Source organism: Phalacrocorax aristotelis, chromosome 11 (genome assembly GCF_949628215.1).
Source record: "Phalacrocorax aristotelis chromosome 11, bGulAri2.1, whole genome shotgun sequence".
Classification (NCBI taxonomy): Eukaryota; Metazoa; Chordata; class Aves; order Suliformes; family Phalacrocoracidae; genus Phalacrocorax; species Phalacrocorax aristotelis.
Window position 1 is genome coordinate 20,514,200 of NC_134286.1, and position 20,210 is coordinate 20,534,409.

Consider the following 20,210-nt stretch of genomic DNA (forward strand, 5'->3'; position numbering starts at 1 on the left):
ATCATGCTGTCTCTGTGTATGTATACCAGGGTTACTCAAGTGATGGACTCCAATACGGATTTAGAAAAGAGGCAGTTCTACCTAGACATTGTGTAGATCCCATACAAGATTTTCCCCTACATCTTTTTTTTTTTCTGACTAATTTTCCTTGTGCACATTCACACTGTGCACATTCGTACACTTAACCATGGAAATGTATGGAAGACCCGGATTTTTCAGCTCTGCTAGCATCTTCTCCTCTCAGTGTTGAATTCCAACCATGATTTTTCAGTGGGGAAAAAGTGATAAGCTTTGTCACAGCTGAGTGCCTATTCCTGTGGGACATCCCTGTTTGGCTCTACTATTGTGTTGGGTTTGTGCAGCAAGGTTTTGGTAAGGGTGGGGGGGCTGCAGGGCCCAGATGACCCTCAGTGGTCTGGGGGGCAGGCTTCAAACGTGCAGCTGTCTAGCAACAGAGTGGGTCATTTCGACCTTTCGGGTACCAAAAAGGACTGTGGTGGGCTGACCCTGGCTGGCCAACAGGTGAGCACCAACCACTGTATCAGTCCCCTCCTCATCTGGACAGGGGAAGGAAAATACAATGAAAGGCTCATGAGTCCAGATAAAGGACAGGCGGATCACTCGCCAGTTACCATCATGGGCAAACCAGACTTGACTCAGGGAAATGAATTTAATTTATCGTCAGTCAAATCCACATAGGGTAATAAGAAATAAAACCAAACCTTAAAACACCTTCCCCCCACTCCTCCATTCTTCCCGGGCTCAATTTCACTCCTGATTTTCTCTACCTCCTCCCCTCAGTGGCACAGGGAGTGGGGGAATGGGGTTGCTGTCAGTTCATCACACCTTGTCTCTGATCCTCCTTCCTCCTCACACTCTTCCCCTGCTCCAGTGTGGGGTCCCTCCCATGGGAGACAGTCCTCCATGAGCTTCTCCAGCATGGGTCTTTCCCACAGGCTGCAGCTCTTCACAAACTGCTCCAGTGTAGGTGCCTCCCACAGGGTGCAGTCCTTCAGGAACAGACTGCTCCAGCGTGGGCTCCTCGGTCCACAGGTCCTGCCAGGAGCCTGATCCAGTGTGGGCTCTCCACGGGGTCCCAGCCTCCCTTGGGCATCCACCTGCTCCAACGTGGGCTCCTCCACGGGCTGCAGGTGGATCTCTGCTCCACCATTAACCTCCTTGGGCTGCAGGTGGATCTTTGTTCCACCATTAACCTCCTTGGGCTGCAGGTGGATCTTTGTTCCACCATTAACCTCCATGGGCTGCAGGTGTATCTCTGATCCACCATTAATCTCCATGGGCTGCAGGGGCACAGCCTGCCTTACCATGGTCTTCACCAGGGGCTGTAGGGGAATCTCTGCTCTGTCACCTGGAGCACCTCCTCCTCCTCCTCCTTCCCTGGCCTTGGTGTCTGCAGGGCTGTTTCTCTCACATATTCTCACTCCTCTCTCTTAGCTGCTGCTGCCCAGCAGTTTTCCCTGCAGAAAGCATGCAATTTGCAAAGCCACTATATAGTTCTCTATTTCCACTAGACAATGTGCTATTACAGAAGCTTCTGGGGCTGCTGTAATTCTTTATTGGATTGTCCTTTTCACTGTCTCTGTATTTCATTTTGAGGTCCAGGAGTTTCTTGTCCAAGTAATCTACACCGGTGGAGTGGGAAATTCAGACAGAAAGCATCCTAAGAGTGCAAGGCCGCATATGGACAATCACTCGAGACAGAAAGGGAGATGGTTTACTAGAGTATATGTTGAGATATATAAATTCCCAGCTTACCTGCCCTTTTCTCTACCTTCAAACCTCATTAGAGAGTTAAGAGTCTTAGAGTTGAGTGGAGCTGACACCACAAAGTGCATTGCACCCATTTACACTGCATATGCAGCCCATATGACGAGGCAGGACATAAGCATTCCTCCATGGATACTGAGAAGTGCCAAAAAATTGTTCTATCTGGAATACTTGGGCATATACATAGGATCAAGAAGCCTTTGGGCTTCAGACCCAATGGACTTTCCGGGCCTAAGTAAGTAACCTCCATTTTATACTGTTGTCAGGGAGCAGCTTGCGGGGTTTTGCTGCTACCTGCAGATGTGAAGGGAGCGCCAGGCTTGTCTGGCAGCACTGCCTCCTGCGCACTCATCTGCTTCCCAACAAGGGAACCTCCACGTTCTACCCAGTGGACCACGGTAAAAATTTACAGAGTAAACTTGATGTTCAGGATCAGCTCCTCTGCAGTATTCTAGCAAATTGGGTACCTGAATTCCTAAAGGGCTGGGATATTCTAGCTATAATTGCCAGTTTTGGGGGTGCTCACAGGATGTCCAGCGTAATCAATGCCCAAGGGAAAGCCAAGAGAACAGCTGGAGCCTTGCTCATAGTGACAGAGCTCTATTCTGTGAAAGGTAATGGAAAACTTTACTGCTCTGTTTTGGTGCTGAGTAACTTGATCTATGTGGTTATTTTTACTCTTTTCTGTTTACATTCTTAGTGCCTTTTCTGATTTTTAGACATATATGTACTTTTTTCTTCTATCGCCTATGAGCTTCTGGACAGAATTCTGCTGAAACTCTTTCCCCCTAAAAACACAGACAAATGCAGATTAAAGGTATGTGCTTTTGCAAAAGGTCTGTACTCACACTGTCACTCTCTGGATTAAGATTGCTGTGGTTTATGTATGTGCAGCTGCTTTCTAATTAAAGCCCACATCTGCCCTGGCTTTAACACCAGTCAACTGTAGTGAGGCCATTAACCCTCTCTGTTACTTCCACCCTTTGTCCTATGGGCACGTGAAAGGATAAATAGATTGGGAAATGAAAAACCAAAAGCGCAGTTCTCAGTCTTGCTGGGTTTGTGCTCAGTAAATCTGAAGAGGGAAGAATGTGGAAGCCAGATCTCTTTCTGTTCTCTCAGTGAGAGTCTGGTTATTAGTCTAATTTAGCACACATTCAGGACTGGGCTGCAGTCCTCCATTCTGCTGCTCAAAGACTTTTTGCATTATTATGTCAGCTCCCAATCCATTTAGTTGCTTACATCCCCTGACAGGCTCCTTCTGGGAAGGACATGCATTTGTTGTGCAAAAGGGGTTGCCCTGTCATCCGTCCACCCAAAGGATCCCCTGTGTCAAGGGAAGGAATCCTTAGTAATTTCTCACTTGCTTTGTGTTGCTTCAGCTGTACGAAAGAAGTAGGAGAGCCCTGCGGTCTGGCTCTGGAGACTCTGCTCTTTGCTCACGTAAGGCAGAGCCTCACTTCCAGTTCATAGAATTCAGGAGGCCATGTCATCCAGAAGGGATTTCTGCATGATTCCTCTGAATGATGGATGAGATACATGAGCGCAGATGAAAGTTTTCTCTCATTTCCTTGGGACTGAGCAATAAAATAGGGAATCTGTAATATGAATTTAAAAAACACCAAAACCAAAAACTAAGGAAAATTTAACCTCTTTGGCTCTTTGAGTACTGTTTAGACTTTCAGAACTGAATCAGTCCAAGTTTGTGGCTTATTATGCAGGCTGCTCTTGATAACTTCTGAAACTTCATCCAAATGAACTATTCAGATCCTGGGTGGAGTAGCACTAATGGTGATGTAACAGACCTGAGGTCAGTGCATCTCCTCCCAGTGTGTGGTCTGTGAATAATATGTGGGCCTGTGGGTCCCAGAAGCGGTGATCTCTCTGTGAAAGAATTTGAAAAAAAAGGGTAGCTGTATCACAGTTAATACTCCCATTTCCTCAAAGAATCCATTCTCTGCAAAGGAGGAAGGAACATGCATTTTCCACATTTGTCTTTTAAAGAGCACTCAAAAGTGAAGGCGGTCTGGCTGACTAAAGCTGGGTACACCTGAGGAAAGTCTCTCTTTGAAATAAGTGCCTGCAAAAGAAACAGAAGTCGATGTATGATGCAGGCGGCTGACAGTTTCTGAGGTCAGAACATTTTTGGTTTGATGCCTACAAATGGATTTAATTGTAATGTGTGAGCTGTGATAATCCCAGAATATAAGAGAGGGTATTGAACAATCTATTCTCTCTGGACATGACGTTAAAAGCATTGCTTTAGATGTTGCAGATTTTAGAACTTTAGTCCTGGTGGCTTCTTCCTTCACTTGACAAATGTACTGTGTAGAAATGAATGGCTACACAGTAGTTTTAAGGGGAAGCTAGTGGAATATTTTTTAACCGAATGAAAGTTTAGCCATCCTGTGTGTGTTCTGTTCCTCAAAACGCTGTTTAGATTTGAAATGTTAAGTACCAAAGTTAAATGGAAGGGTTCTAAATCTCTCTCTGTAATACTGTCTCTTCCTATGTATAGCAGAATTATTGGTATAATTATTTTATCCTGTGGTATTATTTATATCCTGTAGTTCCAGGTTGTGAACTTAATACTGTAAAAATTATTCTTGACTTATGTGGTTGAGGTAAAGCTTGTGTACTGATTCAAAGTAACAGTGGGCCTGAGGGATGTATGTATGTCTTTGTGGATTTTCAGATGGACATTTTTCAAATGTCTTAAATGAGGAAGTTTTATATTTGCATGAACATGATCCCCCTTGCTTATGTCACGGCCCATGGAGAAGTTCAGATGGGAACCAGGGCACCACCTTGACAAAACTTAATGTATGCAGGAAGCAGTGAAGCTAGCCCACAGCACGCTTAAAGCTTTAGAGTAGCTGCTTCCCATATACTTCTTGAAGGCAAATGGATGTTACATGCAACATTTAAGATAAATATCATCACATAAATTCTTATTTGTCAGTAGGTCCCCTGCAAGCCATCGGCCAAGTTTTGCAACCACTCACCAACTTTCTGAGGTGTAATAGCATCTAAGGACTAGAGCCATTGGCAGACAGATTAGTCATTTTGGACTGGTATTACAGTCCTATTTTGTTAGCAGAAAGATACATTTTTCAGATGATATTTCTATTTGCTTTTACCTCAAGTATATCCCTCATAAGTGCCTTTGTATGCATCTGTCTATATGTTTGCTCGAGCCTAGAATCCACTATATTTATTCAAGAATGGTATCCAGTTCTTCAGCTACGTAAAGGAATTGAGCATTTAACAGCCTTGCAGCTTAGAAGGTAAATTGTGTCTGTTGCCTGATTAAGAATTTGTAAAAAGAGGGATTAGCTCACTGGAAGTGTCTTTAAGGACAGTGTTTCTAGGCTATTCTCTCTAAGAAGAGATTGATAGAGCTGATATAACCAAGAGAGAAAAGTAGGCTCTTCTGGAGAATGATTCAGAAAAGGATCCTCATGTCCTTTTTAATTGTCATTTGCATGCTCAGTCCTGAAAATTCCTGGGGTTTTCACCAGTAGTTATTGGAATATTAAGTATCACAAGCAGAGTGGATTTCAATTAGAGATCTAGAGGAAGAGAGAAAATAAATAACATTTCAACTACCCACTGAGGCTTGGGCAAGAAAACCCATGATTTTGAAGGCAAAAAAGAGACCTTGAGAAATTCTTGCTGTAGATGAAAACTGGGGACCTTGTGGCTGATAGTTGTCAGGAGGAGTCTGTTTTCCCCACATTAGGTAATCATATTTTGATTTATTCAATTGACATTATCTGTTATCTGCTTTGATCTGGAGCTGAATTGGATAAGCATGTTTTCAGAGATTAAGAGCATACATTTTCATGTATCTGCCCTGGTCTGGTGATAAGTATGAAGCACAATAGCATGTAATAATGAAAAACGAATAATCAAATGCAGTTTTTTCTCTTAGTCTTAATAATTCATAATATGGCCCCTGCCTTAGGAATTTATACATGTAAGATGACCTTGGCAAGCTGGGTCTCTGAGGAGATATTATGTCTGAATAAGCAAGGTTTATCTATCAAAAAAATTTAAGTGGCTGTTTTATATATTGATATTTGACAGGGAATGAACTGAAAGCAAGAGCGCACATAATTTTTTAGAGGTATGGATGGATTAGTCTGAGTTGTTATTTTGTATTAAAATTATACAGTAATGCTTAGTCATAGCTTAGATGCAGTTACTGGAATAAAGGTAGATTATGCCCTAGAGGTAAGAATCCCTTTATTCCATTGGTGCCTGTGCAATTAAAACCACATTGGAGGGTTCATATTGCTTTAATTCATTGGTACAATCTTTGGACAAGGCCTTTCTCTAAATTAATGAACAAGCAGACCTTATCTCCTAATGGCCAAGTCTGTGTCCCATTTTACTGTGGTAACTAAAACAACTGTGTTTTATTTTTTGAGTCTTACTCTGTTCGGTAACTGCATTTCCAGCCATTGTTCCATGTGAATCTGGAAAAGAGAAAGCGATCTTCCTTTTCTGTAAGTAGAATGCAGCTCCAAGCCGGCAGTTTTTACTGATGCATATTTGATTAACAGAATAAAAAAAAGTTTTGAGGAATAGCTCCACAACCACACCTGCCACCTCAGTGAAGGGTCCCAGGCTGGAAAGGACTTACTTGTGGATAAATTCACGTGTCTTAGGGGAACAGTCACTTCTGTCGCATGGACGGGAAATCCTGCATGACCAGGTTTTGTGAAATTTTTATTATATAGCAGCCTTTGAGAGTTTGCTAGCATCAGACTGAAAACACAGAGCTGTCGCTGCTCTGGGTCCAAATGCTTGGAGGAATGTGAGTCAGTGATGAATAAGGAGAGGAATAAAAAGTCTAGCAGCAAGCAGTTTTCTTATTTTAGATAACAACCAGATCAGCACCTATACCATATAGTCACTCTATACTTGCACAAAGGTCCTTTTCATATTGCAGTAATTAAAACTGACCGTAAACAAGGAGTGAGTATAACTGGCAGTTTTGAAGACTCCTGACCTGCTACAGCAATAGCAAGACTCAGTGTGAAAATGAGAATCTGTCCCTGTGAAATTTTTAATATTGAATACATAGTTGCTTTTGAGATGACATATCTTTTTGGGTTGGTATTTGTTTTGAGGAAGAAAAGTTCCTAGAAATTTCTGATGCTTTAACTAACTAAATTCAGTGTATGTGTTGCTGGTACTGATTTTTGTGACTATTGAAAATAATTTTGAAGACTTTCTCCAAGTCATGTTTTCAACTCTCAAAAGTGTATTGCTGCACTTGCTTCAAGTCTTGCCTCTTTATTGCAGATTATCAAATTGTAGATGAAATCTCCTGTCCAGCATTTATTCACAGATTGGCTTTCGACCAAAAATGACCCCTTTATTTGCTCATGACACACCTTACTTATGCAAGAATATTGTATTATTTTCTCAATGAACAGCTGCATTTTAATAGCATGTTTTGGGAATATCCATCAACTGCTGAAATCCAGTGTGCTCAGGCTTCACTGAATGAATGCGATCACCACTCTGTTGTCACAGAAAACCAAATTTTCTTGTATCTTTTTTGTCTGAAATGGTTGCAGCAGCATTCCTTAAAAGAACATTTCTGAAGGGAGCTAGGTCTCTGAACTGGCTAACCCAACAGCAATCCCCTTCCTATTCTTATCCATTATGAAAATAACCTGAATTAACAGGGCCCTCTAGTCAGGGCAGAAGCCTGCAGAAGTATGAAATACTCACAATTGAATGATAAGCCTTATAAAAAGAAGTTCCATATTTCAGAAAACATATTTTCTCTGGCTTTGAACTGGCATGAATGGTAATTCTAAATCTGTAAGGCATACAGAAATAGCTAATAATTTTTTAATGAGTTTTAGTATTTTTTTCCCTAAAGCCTCAGCTGCTAGAATAATTTGGTTCTGCAAACATCTTAGTTTTCAAAATAAGTTCCTGAGCTCCCTATTGTGAGTAAAGCTCGGAAGCTCAAGCCTCAAAGACTTAAAATCTATTTTAAAAAAAGCTGAAGGTCTATTAAAAAGGGTATTTTGATTTGGCTCATTCTTTAGGGAAGAAGTTGATTTATTTCTTGAATGCTTGAGACAGACAGTCCTTAGTATCTCTCACACTTTATCACAGTATAATTATGTCCCTTCTGAAATGGCAAGAGACACTCAAACTGTAGCAGAAAGTAACCAGTTCCTACTAAAACCTGTTTTTGTTGGCTCTACAAAAAAGTCTCTTCATATATTGCCACCAGTAGTTGCTTTACTGAAACCGGGCTGACTCACAGAGCTGAGACACCTTCTTGCAGCTGCTGAATTCAAAGGCATATATCCCCATAGCGCTGCTACTTCTTATGGGATTCTTCTAGTGCACTTAGTGCCAAAAGCAAAATAAGAGCTCTTTCCTTGTAGCCTTTAATTGAGCTAAGCTCTCTTTGATTCAGGAGTTAGTTTTGCCTGAGCAATGAGTGCAGAACTAGGCCATACAAATAGTTTCAGTGTAGATCAAAAGATTATTGTGTGTAGATATTAACAACTAACATTACTGATATTAATGAAGAGACATACTGTGCTTACCATCTGCAGATGTTGGAGTGGGTGGATAAGATTTGGGTTTTAGGGAATTGGAAACAACCTGATTTTTTTTTCCATTTAGTTAATTATGAAATTATTCTTAAAACAGTAACAGTGACTAATTTGGCCAATGAATTTAATAGGATTAAAGGCAAGAACAGAGACAAAGCAAAGAAAGAAAGGAATAAAAAACCAACGCAGGAGCTTTAGCTTATATTTAATGATGGATAATTGCTGTTGGTACCAGAAGGAAACTTTTTTCCATAACTAGTAAGGTCAGTTTTAGATGTTAAAATTTCAGTCAGCATTTGAACACATGATAAATATCAAGGTTGTTGTTTCTGACTTGTACAAGGTTTAGAATACTTATGTTTCCTGTGTCAGCCCATAGATCTGTGGTTCAAAGGAGGAAAGGTGTGTATGAGTGTTGTTACCTATCTTATTATATAACTAATTAATATTTTCTGTTCATAGGCTGTTGCATTTTAAGTTTTTGATACAGAAAGCAAATCATATTGTATTTTGTTTGGGGATTTGTGTAGTTTTTTGCTAGTGTTTCTTTCTGCCGGCTGCTGTGAGAAAAATCTTCAGTACATTTTCTATGTGCTACCTGTGGCGGTGTTGCTTTCCTGACATTTTGCTTGTTTTAAAGAGCGAAACAGTCCCCAACCCAAGGAGCACGGGTGTCAGTCCTGACTGCTGCTAGAGCAAGGGTCTGCTTCTAAAGGGAAAGGTGACTGTGAATTTTCTTGGCATTATAGGTCATGTACCATCAAACTCAGATGATAGCAGATTTGCTTAAACACAGGTTGAAGAATCATAGCTAATTTGTGGCAGTTTCTGGCACACAGGGCCAATTTATTGTTATGGTCCTTTAAGAGAGATTTTTTTTTTGTGAACACAGTCCCCTTGTCTTCTTTCTCTATGTCTCCTCTTCCATCATCAGTCCCTCATCTTTTCTGGGCCACTTTGCCTTTCCTTCGGTTAGTTATCTGTTGGGGATTTTTTCCTCCTTCTTAGATCTCACTGGGACAATGCCTCTCTGGGCAAGAAGGATACCACTTGTTGAATCCAAGAATTGCTGTGCTATGTTCCTCAGAGAACCTCTCAGCTGTAGGAGAGAACCAGTGCTGCGTTAACAGGGTAGCATGTCGTGTCATGGTTCTGCGGGGAACCCTTCGTCTTCCAGAAGTGCCAGTACAACATAGTTCACTTCAAATCTAGCTATGTTTTTCATGTTCAGTGAAATATGTGGGACACTGGGGTGGGTGTATGTGAGACACCTGTTTTCACCTCTTAAACTAACATTGTATCCAGGGCTTTTCTCTCCTCATGTACAAAGGTGAATTATCACAGTACTTGTGTTGTCCAAGTATACAGCTTGGTTTATTCAGGAGCGGGCACTAACAGACTCTGCCGAGGAACAGGCCTAGACAGAAGAGCAAACGCAGCACGGCCAATGCTATAACTACTACTAGCAGTGTGGCTCCAAGGAGAAAACTGCTCTATTCACGTTCTGACGCAGCTGAGAGACCGAGGCTAAGAGCAAGGGCCGAACCAGCCCCAGACCAGCCAGAGTGTAACAGAGCTCTTTCCTCTCAGTCTGCACAGCACAAAGGAGATGCCACAAAGATGAAGTGAGTTGCTTGAGGCTCCACAGAAAATCAGTGGCAGCATTCGGCGCTGGATCTCCTGAGGCAAATGAGCGCTTATGCTTCAAACCACAGTGCTGCTCTGTAGGTCTTCTCTCAGCGCATTACATAATGTTAGTCTTATTAATTATGACCGTTTTTATCTAACCAGAGCCAATGAACCTTAGGCTGCTTTGGGGAGGAGGGATGCATTACATGATAATTACAGGATGCTAGAGCTGTCCAAGAACATTTTAAGTTGAATCTATTTGATATTATGCAGATATAAAAAGGCTGCAGGTGGCTGCTCTCTCAGCTTCACCTCTTGACTTTTGGACTGTGCCTCAACAGAGGATTTTCAAACACTTCTATGCCGGGACAACAGACAGTGGAAGGCTGCCCAGATACAACTTGTGTCCTACTGGGAGGAGAAGAAATGACCATCTTCATGTCCGGCTTCTCTGTGCATGAGTATTTCATTCTGGCCAACAGACATAGAAAAGAAATAAACAAAGGAACTGCACTTTCAGTAAAAGCTCCTACTTAAATAGCTTGTTAGAACAAAGAGCTTCAAGCAATCTCAGTGATAAGCAATAAGCCACTATTGACTGTAGAAGAAAAATTTGAAATTGTGGCAATATCTTATTCTATATAGAAGGATTTTAGTTGACCTACCTAAAAAGGCACATATTATTCATTAGGTTTTGTTTTCTTTTAGTACTGCTAGAGGGGTGGGACTGAGAAAAACTGTTTTGCATTGCCTTTTATTAAGTGCTGAATCCCATCAATTGTGTATGCTTTTATCATACTTTATTGTAGGGATAATTTTAAGTTTTATAAGAAAACTTCTTCTATTAGACTAATCCAGTCTAGACATTGATTTCAGTGGGCATTAGAAATTTCTTAAGTATTTCCCAGAAGGGTTTCTTTCATCACTAGTAAATCTGGACAGCAGGCAGATGAAATGGATGAAAAATATGTATTTGGATCATGGCATGTAAGAAAGGGATCTCAGTGCATAGCTTGTCACCAAGATATTTGCTTTTGAAGTAGTTGTTTTTTTAGAAAATCCTTCACTTGCTGTAAAATGTATTATTAGTGAGAAGCTTCAAAGCAAAACATTCTTCCCTCCCACTTTTGATTATTTGATAAAGAAAGGATTCTTAACATAATCATATGGTTAAACTGATTATGTAAAATAGCTTTTTAGCAATTAATATTTGAGTGAAAGCCTGGTCTAAAGTGAAACCATAATGGATCTTTGTTATGCTATCAGATTTCATAAAGAGGCTGTTTAGCTGAGCTTTTTCCGTACAAACAAAACAAGAAGAAACAAGTGTGAAAAACTCATCATTTTAGGACTTTTCTGCTGTGGAATATCAGTCTCTTTGCTGACACGGGGGCAGATTTCTCTATAATTCCAAATCTTTTATCTTGGAATATTTTAGCATAATCAGTGCTTTTCACTGTGATCATAAGCTTTCATTAATTTTTTTTAAAGCTGTTAAAAGAGAGAGTGGTACTTTGGCATGGATTCGCAACAAGCTTTGATGAGTTCCAGAAAAGTGACTGTTATACAAATACAAGGAATGAAAAGAACTTGTTATCTTTAACAAGAGCTTGATTGGATGTAATAAAAGTTCCTTGTTAATTTACTGAAGTTAGCAGCTATGCTGGTAATGAATTTATAATCAACAACATTTGATCTTCTGCGGAAGCTTTTGCCCCTTTCTCCCCCCAAAAATGTTTCTGGAGAGAGTCCAGATAATTTCCTTTAATAGGGATTAAAACTTTAAAGGAGTATTGCTTTATACTGACCCTTTTTGGCAGTTTATCAGAACACTTATGCAGCTGGTAAATGTAACTACAAAATTCTGTGGAGGGATGACTGTTTTCCTTAAACAATCTCTCCTCTCCCCTCCCTGCCATGGGCAGCACATTGTTTACAGCAACACTGACAAAATAAAGAATCAGAAAAATGAGTTACATGAACAGGAAAGCTTTGATTCTATGGGAATAGCTCCAAAAATGTCTTTTGTGTAACTCATGTTAAATGAAGTCATTATCCTAGAACTTTGAAATAATTCTACCCAAATAGACATAACTTGTTTTTTAAGTAATTACATTTAGAGTTCTGAGAAATTGTCTGTGATTTTAACATGAATTAGGACTGACATCCACATGGGTACTCACACAAAGGCTGTTGAAAAGTTGTGCTGTGTTTGTAGAGAAGTTTTCCTGTTGACTCATTTTGATTTTACAGGCCTTTTTACAAACTGGTAGTGTTGGAATTCAGTGTTTTAGTGGGGAGGAGGTTGTATGTCTCTTGTTGTTTTGTTAATTTTTAAAAAAGTCTCTCAATAGCCTCTATATTCCCTTAAGTTCCAACCCCTGCCAAGTACTATCCTGGTCTACGGGGGTAAAAACCAATAGCATAGCGACAGATGGACCGGGTAGACAGACGTCCCATATAATCCATCCTATGCTGGTTTTATAAGTCTATAAAAATGCAATAAAGAAAAGGGTCTCATTAGGTAGAGGCAGGGGGCTGATTGATTTGCAGGCCACACTCAGTTTATAGCTGCCTTCTGTGTGAAACTCCACCTTACAGTGTGAGTTGCCATGGCTTGTTTAGTTAGACTTAATTTACTTCTGGTAACATTGAGCATTATTCATGTTTTTGTGGTGACTTTTACCCCAATTCGGCACCTAAGTATGGACTCACTCTCATTTTACCCTGTAGAAATAAAACCATTAAGCCAGAGGTCAGGAGGAAAGCTGAGTGCAATGCTCCTACCAAGCGTGGGTTGTCTGAGAAGGCAGGAGCTGTTTAATTGAAAGGGAAACTTAATACTGTCAAAGCTCATTTCAATTTGCGTGTATTTTCCTGCATTGCAACAAACATCACCTAAAATATTGAAAGAGGCTAAAGGACAAATACTTTGTACATAATCAGTCTCACTGATTCTCAGAACAAACCCTTTACTCTTTTGTTGTAGAGTCTTTCTAGGGAAGAGGTTTTTTTCCTGTAAAAGAAATAAAAGCATGTGATTTTAAAAATTATTAAAAAAGCAATGGGGCTGAGAGGGCTGGCTGCATCAGTGATGAGGCTTTCTTCAACTAAGGCCCATCGTTCTCAGTGTTGCCAAACACTGTTTCAGGTGGATTCGGGGAGAGGAGCGAGTTCGCCTGGCCCCTGCACTGCAGAGCATGAGAGGCACGTTAGCACCGAGCAATGGGTAATCTGTTCTAGTACCTAGTCATGGACGTGGAGCAGGCAGTTCCTGACATGTGGGGGGTAAGGGCCAGATCCTGACTCTGCTGCTGACCTTGGGCAAACTGCATTCTCCTCCTGAGCCTCAGTTTCCCAATCTGCAAAATGGGACTAAGGACCATTGTCATCAAGAGGTTAAAAGTATCTCTGTTTCAGAAAAGTATGAAAGAAGTTTTTATCTTAGAGAAGACTGGGAAAACATGTGTTGCCCATACACAATATATTTTTTGAGAATCCCACCTAAATGACAGGTTCCTAAGATGAACGGTTGATCCACTCTTATGGAACCATGGATATTTTTGTTCATGTAACCATTTAATATTTCAGTGAATCCCATTAGGCTCTTCCTCAATGACTTCCTGTGTCTATGAGTTGCAGAGATTCTTGTTCTGCATTAAATATTTTCCTTTTATTGATTTTTAAGTTGTTGCCTCTAAGTTTTATTGGATATTACCAATACTTACTAAGAACAGCAGTTCATAAACATCTGTAATAATTTAAGGAAAGGATCAGTCTTAAATTAAAAATGCTTTTTAAGTCCAGTTGGTGGAAATTGTTTCAAAGTGCTCAGGATTATTAATGTTAAAAAAAATTTATTCATCCTTAAGAGGGCTGTCACTCGGATAGTCGAAAGTTCTCACCATTTACTTTCATGACATTTTAATTATTTTTTTCTTTCTTCCTGGATACCTAAAAGCTTATCTTTGACCTTAAGAGAATACATTGAAAAAACTGGCAAACTTAAAAATAAGTGTGTTTCAGTCAGAGAATTCCAGTTACCATTATAAAACCTTCCACAGTGCTTGAAGTGTTTAAAGCCCATTGGGAAAAATCTGAGTATTTAGTTCAATATCTATTATTATTATTATTATTATATATAATATATGTTTTATATATAATAATAATCTCTAGTATTATTTTTGTTGTTGTCTTCCTTCCCCCCCCTTGCCTTTTATTCAGACAAACAAATAAACAGACAAGTAACCCCCATGTGATGCAGTTAACCATACAACTCATCCCTACCCTTTGATACTACATATTACCCCCACGGAGTTGATTCTTCAAAGCCATTGACTGGGTTGAGGAGCCAGTTTCTGTTAATTTTAATGGGGATTAGACATGCAGCCCCTAAGGCAGCTTTGAAAAATCTCCACCAGATTCTTTATGGTTCGTCTTGGAGGCAACAAAATGTTTACCCAGTTATGGAGCTGCATTTCCCAAAACACTGCTAACATAAAGTTAGAGATCATCTTACTTCCTCAAGCTTAAAGAGCCCCATTTTTCTGTTGAGCTAAATTTTCTATTTCATTTCTACCGAGACCTCTATATGACACAGTTTCAAAGGGAAGGCCTGTTTTGGAAAGGAACTAGTAGATCACCCTTTTCTGCATGCAAGGAAGATTATACCTTGTTTTTTGACATGCACCCTGTAACCATCAGTTTATATCCCATTCTCCTTCTCTGGATGTTACATTGACAGCCTTCTTCAGAAAACTGATTTCTTTCCATCCTGCTCTGAATGATGTATTTAAATTGTGCTTCACCTTCAATATGCAGGCTTGCAAAACAAAATTACTGAACCAGACAAGGGGGAGGGAAGAGGAGAATTGCCCATTCCAACAGAACTAAAAAGCAGCAAACCCCAGTACATTTTCCATTCATTGACACACATACCCCAGCAGCAGTCTGGATTCCCTTTCTCATGCGTTGCCATCCCTTCCATCTGAATAGACTCTGGGAAATAATAAAAGCAAACCTCAATTCTTATGTTAGGCCAGCTTCCTTAGAGGTATCTGCTCTGCAAACATTTCCTTTGAAAAAAAGTAAGAAGTTTGCCATGTATATAAACAGAAGTATCCTTAGTAATAGCAACATGGACGGCTGCTAAATTGCGTTTAAATTGTCCTTGTTTAATTTATGTTCTGTGCCGTCTTCCCTGTATACATCCCTTAGTTATGTTTTTGTCAGTTGTGTTTCTTTAAATGTATTATAAATCTGTATTTCCCTCATAAACCAGTCTGGAAAAGGGCATCTGTACTGGAAACTGGTTTTAGTGACTTGACACTTTGGCTCTTTTATGTTGTGAAAGGAGTTTTAATTTTCTTAACATAGGCCAGGCATGGTACATAAACCCCTTTGCCCCAGGGAGGCTTTTATGTTTGATTCCTTTAGTGGCAAAGCTTTTGAATTTCTCCCCTTGATTGACTTGATTATGATCTTCCCAGTATATATCCTTCATGTTGATGAATTCCTGGTAGGGATCCTCAAAGGAGTTTACAAGCCTCAATGCAAGATGAAACAGAAGAATTAAATTATCCCTGCAAAAGCTGCTACTAGTGAAAATAGGAAGTTGAATATTAGTGCTGCAGATTTATTTATTCTCTGGGTGTCCAATTTGAGATATTGGGGAAAGATTCATTTTTAGAGAATAGGTGCTCTGATGTTTCTGCCGGGTGACTCTGAATCTGCACAGTTTGGACACGTAGGTCAAAACCACTGTAAACAATGTCCTGGCTTTCTCTGCTCTTGTGCTTTGTTAATGCTGGGACAGAGCGGATCTAACCATCCTTGTGAGGGTCTTCTACTCACTTAGGAGAAAATTGTTGGTAGAATCTCACTGCTGCAGGGATCAGCTAATCCAACAGTCCGTAAGAGAACTAAGTGTGTAGCCACCATGGGGACATCTTACAGACCTGAATACGCACTTTGCTAGAAAGGATGCTGCTTGGAGCATATACCTGGCAGGCAGTGCTTCTGTCTTCTGTTACTCAAGCTGTCAAATCAGAAAAGGCTAGATTTTGCACTAGGAAATGTGTCCAAACCTTCAGAATACAGTTGGCTTCCTTAATAATTGGCTCTTGCGGCTCATTGCAGCCCAGCTTCCATTCAGCTGTAAGCATGTCACACAAGAAAGCAGCTCAAGTTATCTTGAATCTCACTTTGTTCGCTGGTGTGGACTCAGCCACGCAGCAACAACACAACTGTCCTACTCAGAGTCTTTTTTAGGTGAAAGGCAGATTACCTGGGGATGGAAAATGCTGTCAGAACTGACCACGATGACATAAGGGCGATAAATAACATACAGTGCCTATGTACCAATATGGTACATAGGTACCATACCTATCCATTTCCTTATACGTTTGTTCATGATAGGTGTGGCCAGGGGTACTCTGAGATGCTGCTCCTAGAGCTGAGAGAACCACGATGAACTCAGCAACTCTGGAATGTACATGCCAAGAAACAAAACCAGGGCAAGATATTTTGACCCTAATGTAGTTTTCCTTGTTGGGTTTCCAGTGTAAATATTCACAGGTTTTTATATGCAGGGAAGAGAATCTTCATTGACTCTGTCTAACAGTTGGTAAGCCATCCTGGTCAAAGGATCAGTAATTTTTGGTACTCAGCTTTACAGTCTTTATGGATATATAACTTTTTGAAAATTAGCACTTTTGTAACTGATCAAGTTGGATGCCACAAATAAACTAGCAGGGACTTAAGAAAATATGGCAGATAGGTAGTGATAAGTCTGGGTGCTGCACCTTTAGCTGTAAGATGCCAGCTTTGCACAAGAAGGGACTGAGAAGCATTTCCAGTAGGAGACTGGAGACAGACAGGACTGCTTCTTCCCCTTTTGTGCTTTCACATCCATTCTTTTCTTTTTCTTCATGTAAAATAAATAGAGAGCCGGTGGAACGGGGGAGAGAATTGGAAGTGTAAAAGTGAGAAAACTCATGGTTGAGATAAAACAGTTTTAATAACAACAACAACAACAATAAATAAATGTAAGGAAAACAAAAAAAAAAAACATGGAGAAAAATAAAACCCAAGAAAGACAAGTGATGCAAATGAAAGCAATTGCTCACCACCAACCAACTGATGCCCAGGCAGTCCCCGAGGAGCTGCCCCTCCACCAACCTCCCTCCAAGTTTTACTGCAGAGCATGACACCATGTGGTGTGGGACATCCCTGGGGTCAGTTGGGGTCACTGTCCCAGCCGTGTCCCGTCCCAGCTCCTTGTGCCCTCCCAGCCCCTCGCTGGTGGGGTGAGGGGCAGAAAGGCCTTGGCTCTGTGCAAGCCCTGCTCAGCAGGAACAGAAACATCCCCTTGTTATCAACACTGTTTCCAGCACAAATCCAAAACACAGCCCCAACCAGCTACTATGAAGAAAATTAACTCTATCCCAGCCAAAACCAGCATATTTGGAAAAGGAAACTAAGTGGAGAAAGGCAGGATGAATGTAATATTTTTCACAAATTTTTTTTCCTTATCAGAAAACTATAATTGGGGCTTTTTCACAAATTAACTCAGATAGACTGGAGCTGATAAGAACTGGAAGGCCAGTCAGGACAGACAGAGCTATAACTTGCCTGAAAACAGGTATGAATTTAGGCCTGGACATCTATGGGTACAAATGCTTTTCTAAACACATAAAATAGAAATAACACAGAAATGAAATACAGGAAAGCATGAATCCCTCACAGTGCAAAGCTCGCTCTCCCTCCTACATTGCCTTTTAGTCTCTCAGCTGTCGTTTGTCATTGTTGTTAGAGCTGGCTGAAAATTGTCCAAATTTTATGAAAACTGTCGTGACCTTTTTTCCTGACTTGACAAATAAAAGGATGTTTTTTCAGGGTGGGGAGAAATGTTATTATCTCTAGTGAAAGCAAGTTTATTTTTTTAAACTGTTTTAATGGTTGTTGTTTCTATTTTGGTAGATCTGTGTCTATGGAAAATGATGCCAGAATGCTAACACTGCATACTGCCAGAAATCAGTTCTGATCTGCTTCTTTCTTGCTGTCCCATTATAAAAGTGAAATGATTAGGGTTTTAATTATTGATTACCTTATTCACATAAGTTTCTAATCTACTTTTAACACTCCGGACTCCTGTGTGTGGTCTCCTGCAGCAACGACTGCTGGCAGAAGAGGTTTTTTTTAACCAGTTTTGAATTTGCTGCTGTTCAGTAGATCAAAGAAGGAGAAAAGCAAGGATTTGTTAAGGTCTTGGGGTGTAGCTAGTTCCTGGTGGTAACTTTTTGACCTTAATGTAGTGGCACACTTACATCCCATCCCTACCTATTTTCCTGGGGAACCTCTTGCTGACTTCTGCTGTGTATTGAGGCAAATCTATGCTACAGAGCATAGGTTTGTTTTTCCTCCAGATCAAAGGTTATTAACTCTATAAATGGTTCCAAACGAAGATCAGAACGTGTCTAATACAGAGCTAGATTTTCAGATGGCAGGATTAATAAATGAATGTGGATTGCATAAAAATAACTCCAGAGAGAAAACTTTTGAGTTAGCCATGGTTTTTGGAATTTGCAGGCCAGAGAAACGTACAGTATGAGAAAATATTTCTCCGTGCAGTTTCTGGTGAGGTTCTGATGTTTTCAGAGCTTTGTCAATGTTTTAAGACCCCAAAAAATGAAATCTGATGATCCAGATAAATTCTGGGGTTTGCATTTTTGGAGTGAGACCACAATGAAGTTTGAGCTGTCTTGTTTGTTTATTTCAGCATGGGCTGGGGATGATGTGCTTGATGACAGGGAAACTTGAGCTGTAAAAGCTGGGGTTTGGCCCAATATAGCTCTTAGAGGTAGGACTGGTAGATATCTGCTATCTGCCCTTCTCCCCAAGGGCATCATGCTGTTACTATGCCATATATATTGATGTTTGTGAGCAATCCAAGGGAATAATTTTTGTGCTGTGACCAGGCGTGTGGCTGTGAATATTTCATAGTCCACTCTAATGGTTGTGGTGAGGGAAGTATGTCTGGGAATAAGGTTCACCCTAGAGAGGAAGGATGCCAAATGTGGGAGCCAAGACCACAGCAGAAAGGCTTGCATGCAAACAGCCAATGAAGTGCTGCACAGGAAACTGCTCAAGAATTTGCAAAGTCAATCGACTGTAGTTGTTCAGCAAGAGACAGGACAAGACTGGTGTGGTGGTTTCTTCACCCTTTCTTTTCCATTATAGATCCTTCCCTCATGTTTGCCATCTGCACAACTGTGAAAGTTCTCTTTCCCCTCTCCTTTGCTTCCTCCCTTCTTACCATCTCCTATCAGGAGTGAATGTCTATGTCTCAGAAAGGTAGATCTGAGGAAAGCAGAATAAGCACTCCCAAATGTCCAGCCTCTAAAACCACAGGTGCATTATAGGAGTTTCAGTCACTGTTTTGCCTCATTTCTGTTTTTATTCTTCAGGCTAACTTTTTAACAGCAACCCTTGCCAATAGGATGACAGAAAAAAACCCCACTGTTCTCCAGTAGCCTTCAGCATTTTTGAGTTGGTGGCCAAAACTAATTGAATTTGTGGAAAGAGAAAATAATGAGGAAAAATGCAGATGAGGTAAGGGAAAAGCTTCAGGGACTGGAACAGAATGTAGATGAGGGAAGTAAGATCTTGGGAATAGTCAATTCTAGAATGGCTTTGAGTTTATTAACGAGTGTGAATGGAAAAATACATATTTATTATTGCCTTGTTTAATGATGTAGTGTGTTAACAATTTAACTGTCACCTAGAGGCACTTTCCTGAATAACAGAACAGGCTAATGGGACTAGTTCTTCCCCACTGTACAGTGTGACACTGCGCTTTCCCCCTTCAGCTATGCTCTTTCTTTTTGGCACAAGTTTATTCAAAATTATCTATCACCACTGCCATTTCACTGATATGATCAACTGCATACATAAGATGTTTGAAAAGAAATGTGCTTTGCAGTCTGACGGGCAGAGGAACTGAAAGGCAAAGAGGACTGACAAGCCTAAGGAAAATGATAAGGCCTGTTAGCAGGAGCAATAGGGGCAGGGAAGAGAATTAGGGTGATGGTACAGGGCTGAGGCAGCTGAGCACAGCAAGAAGCAGGAGACTGAGTGCAAAACAAGAGTGCAGCTTTGGGACTGAAGGCTGTACTAAACAGGAGGAATATCCCATTC

At 40.5% G+C, this 20,210-nt stretch overlaps 1 non-coding gene across 1 annotated transcript; it reads left to right on the forward strand.

Moving 5' to 3' along the window:
* The first annotated feature begins 394 nt into the window (after positions 1 to 394).
* TRNASTOP-UCA (transfer RNA opal suppressor (anticodon UCA)) lies at positions 395 to 481 on the forward strand. Its single transcript has one exon. It is a non-coding gene; the product is annotated as a tRNA-Sec (tRNA).
* The last annotated feature ends 19,729 nt before the right edge of the window (positions 482 to 20,210 follow it).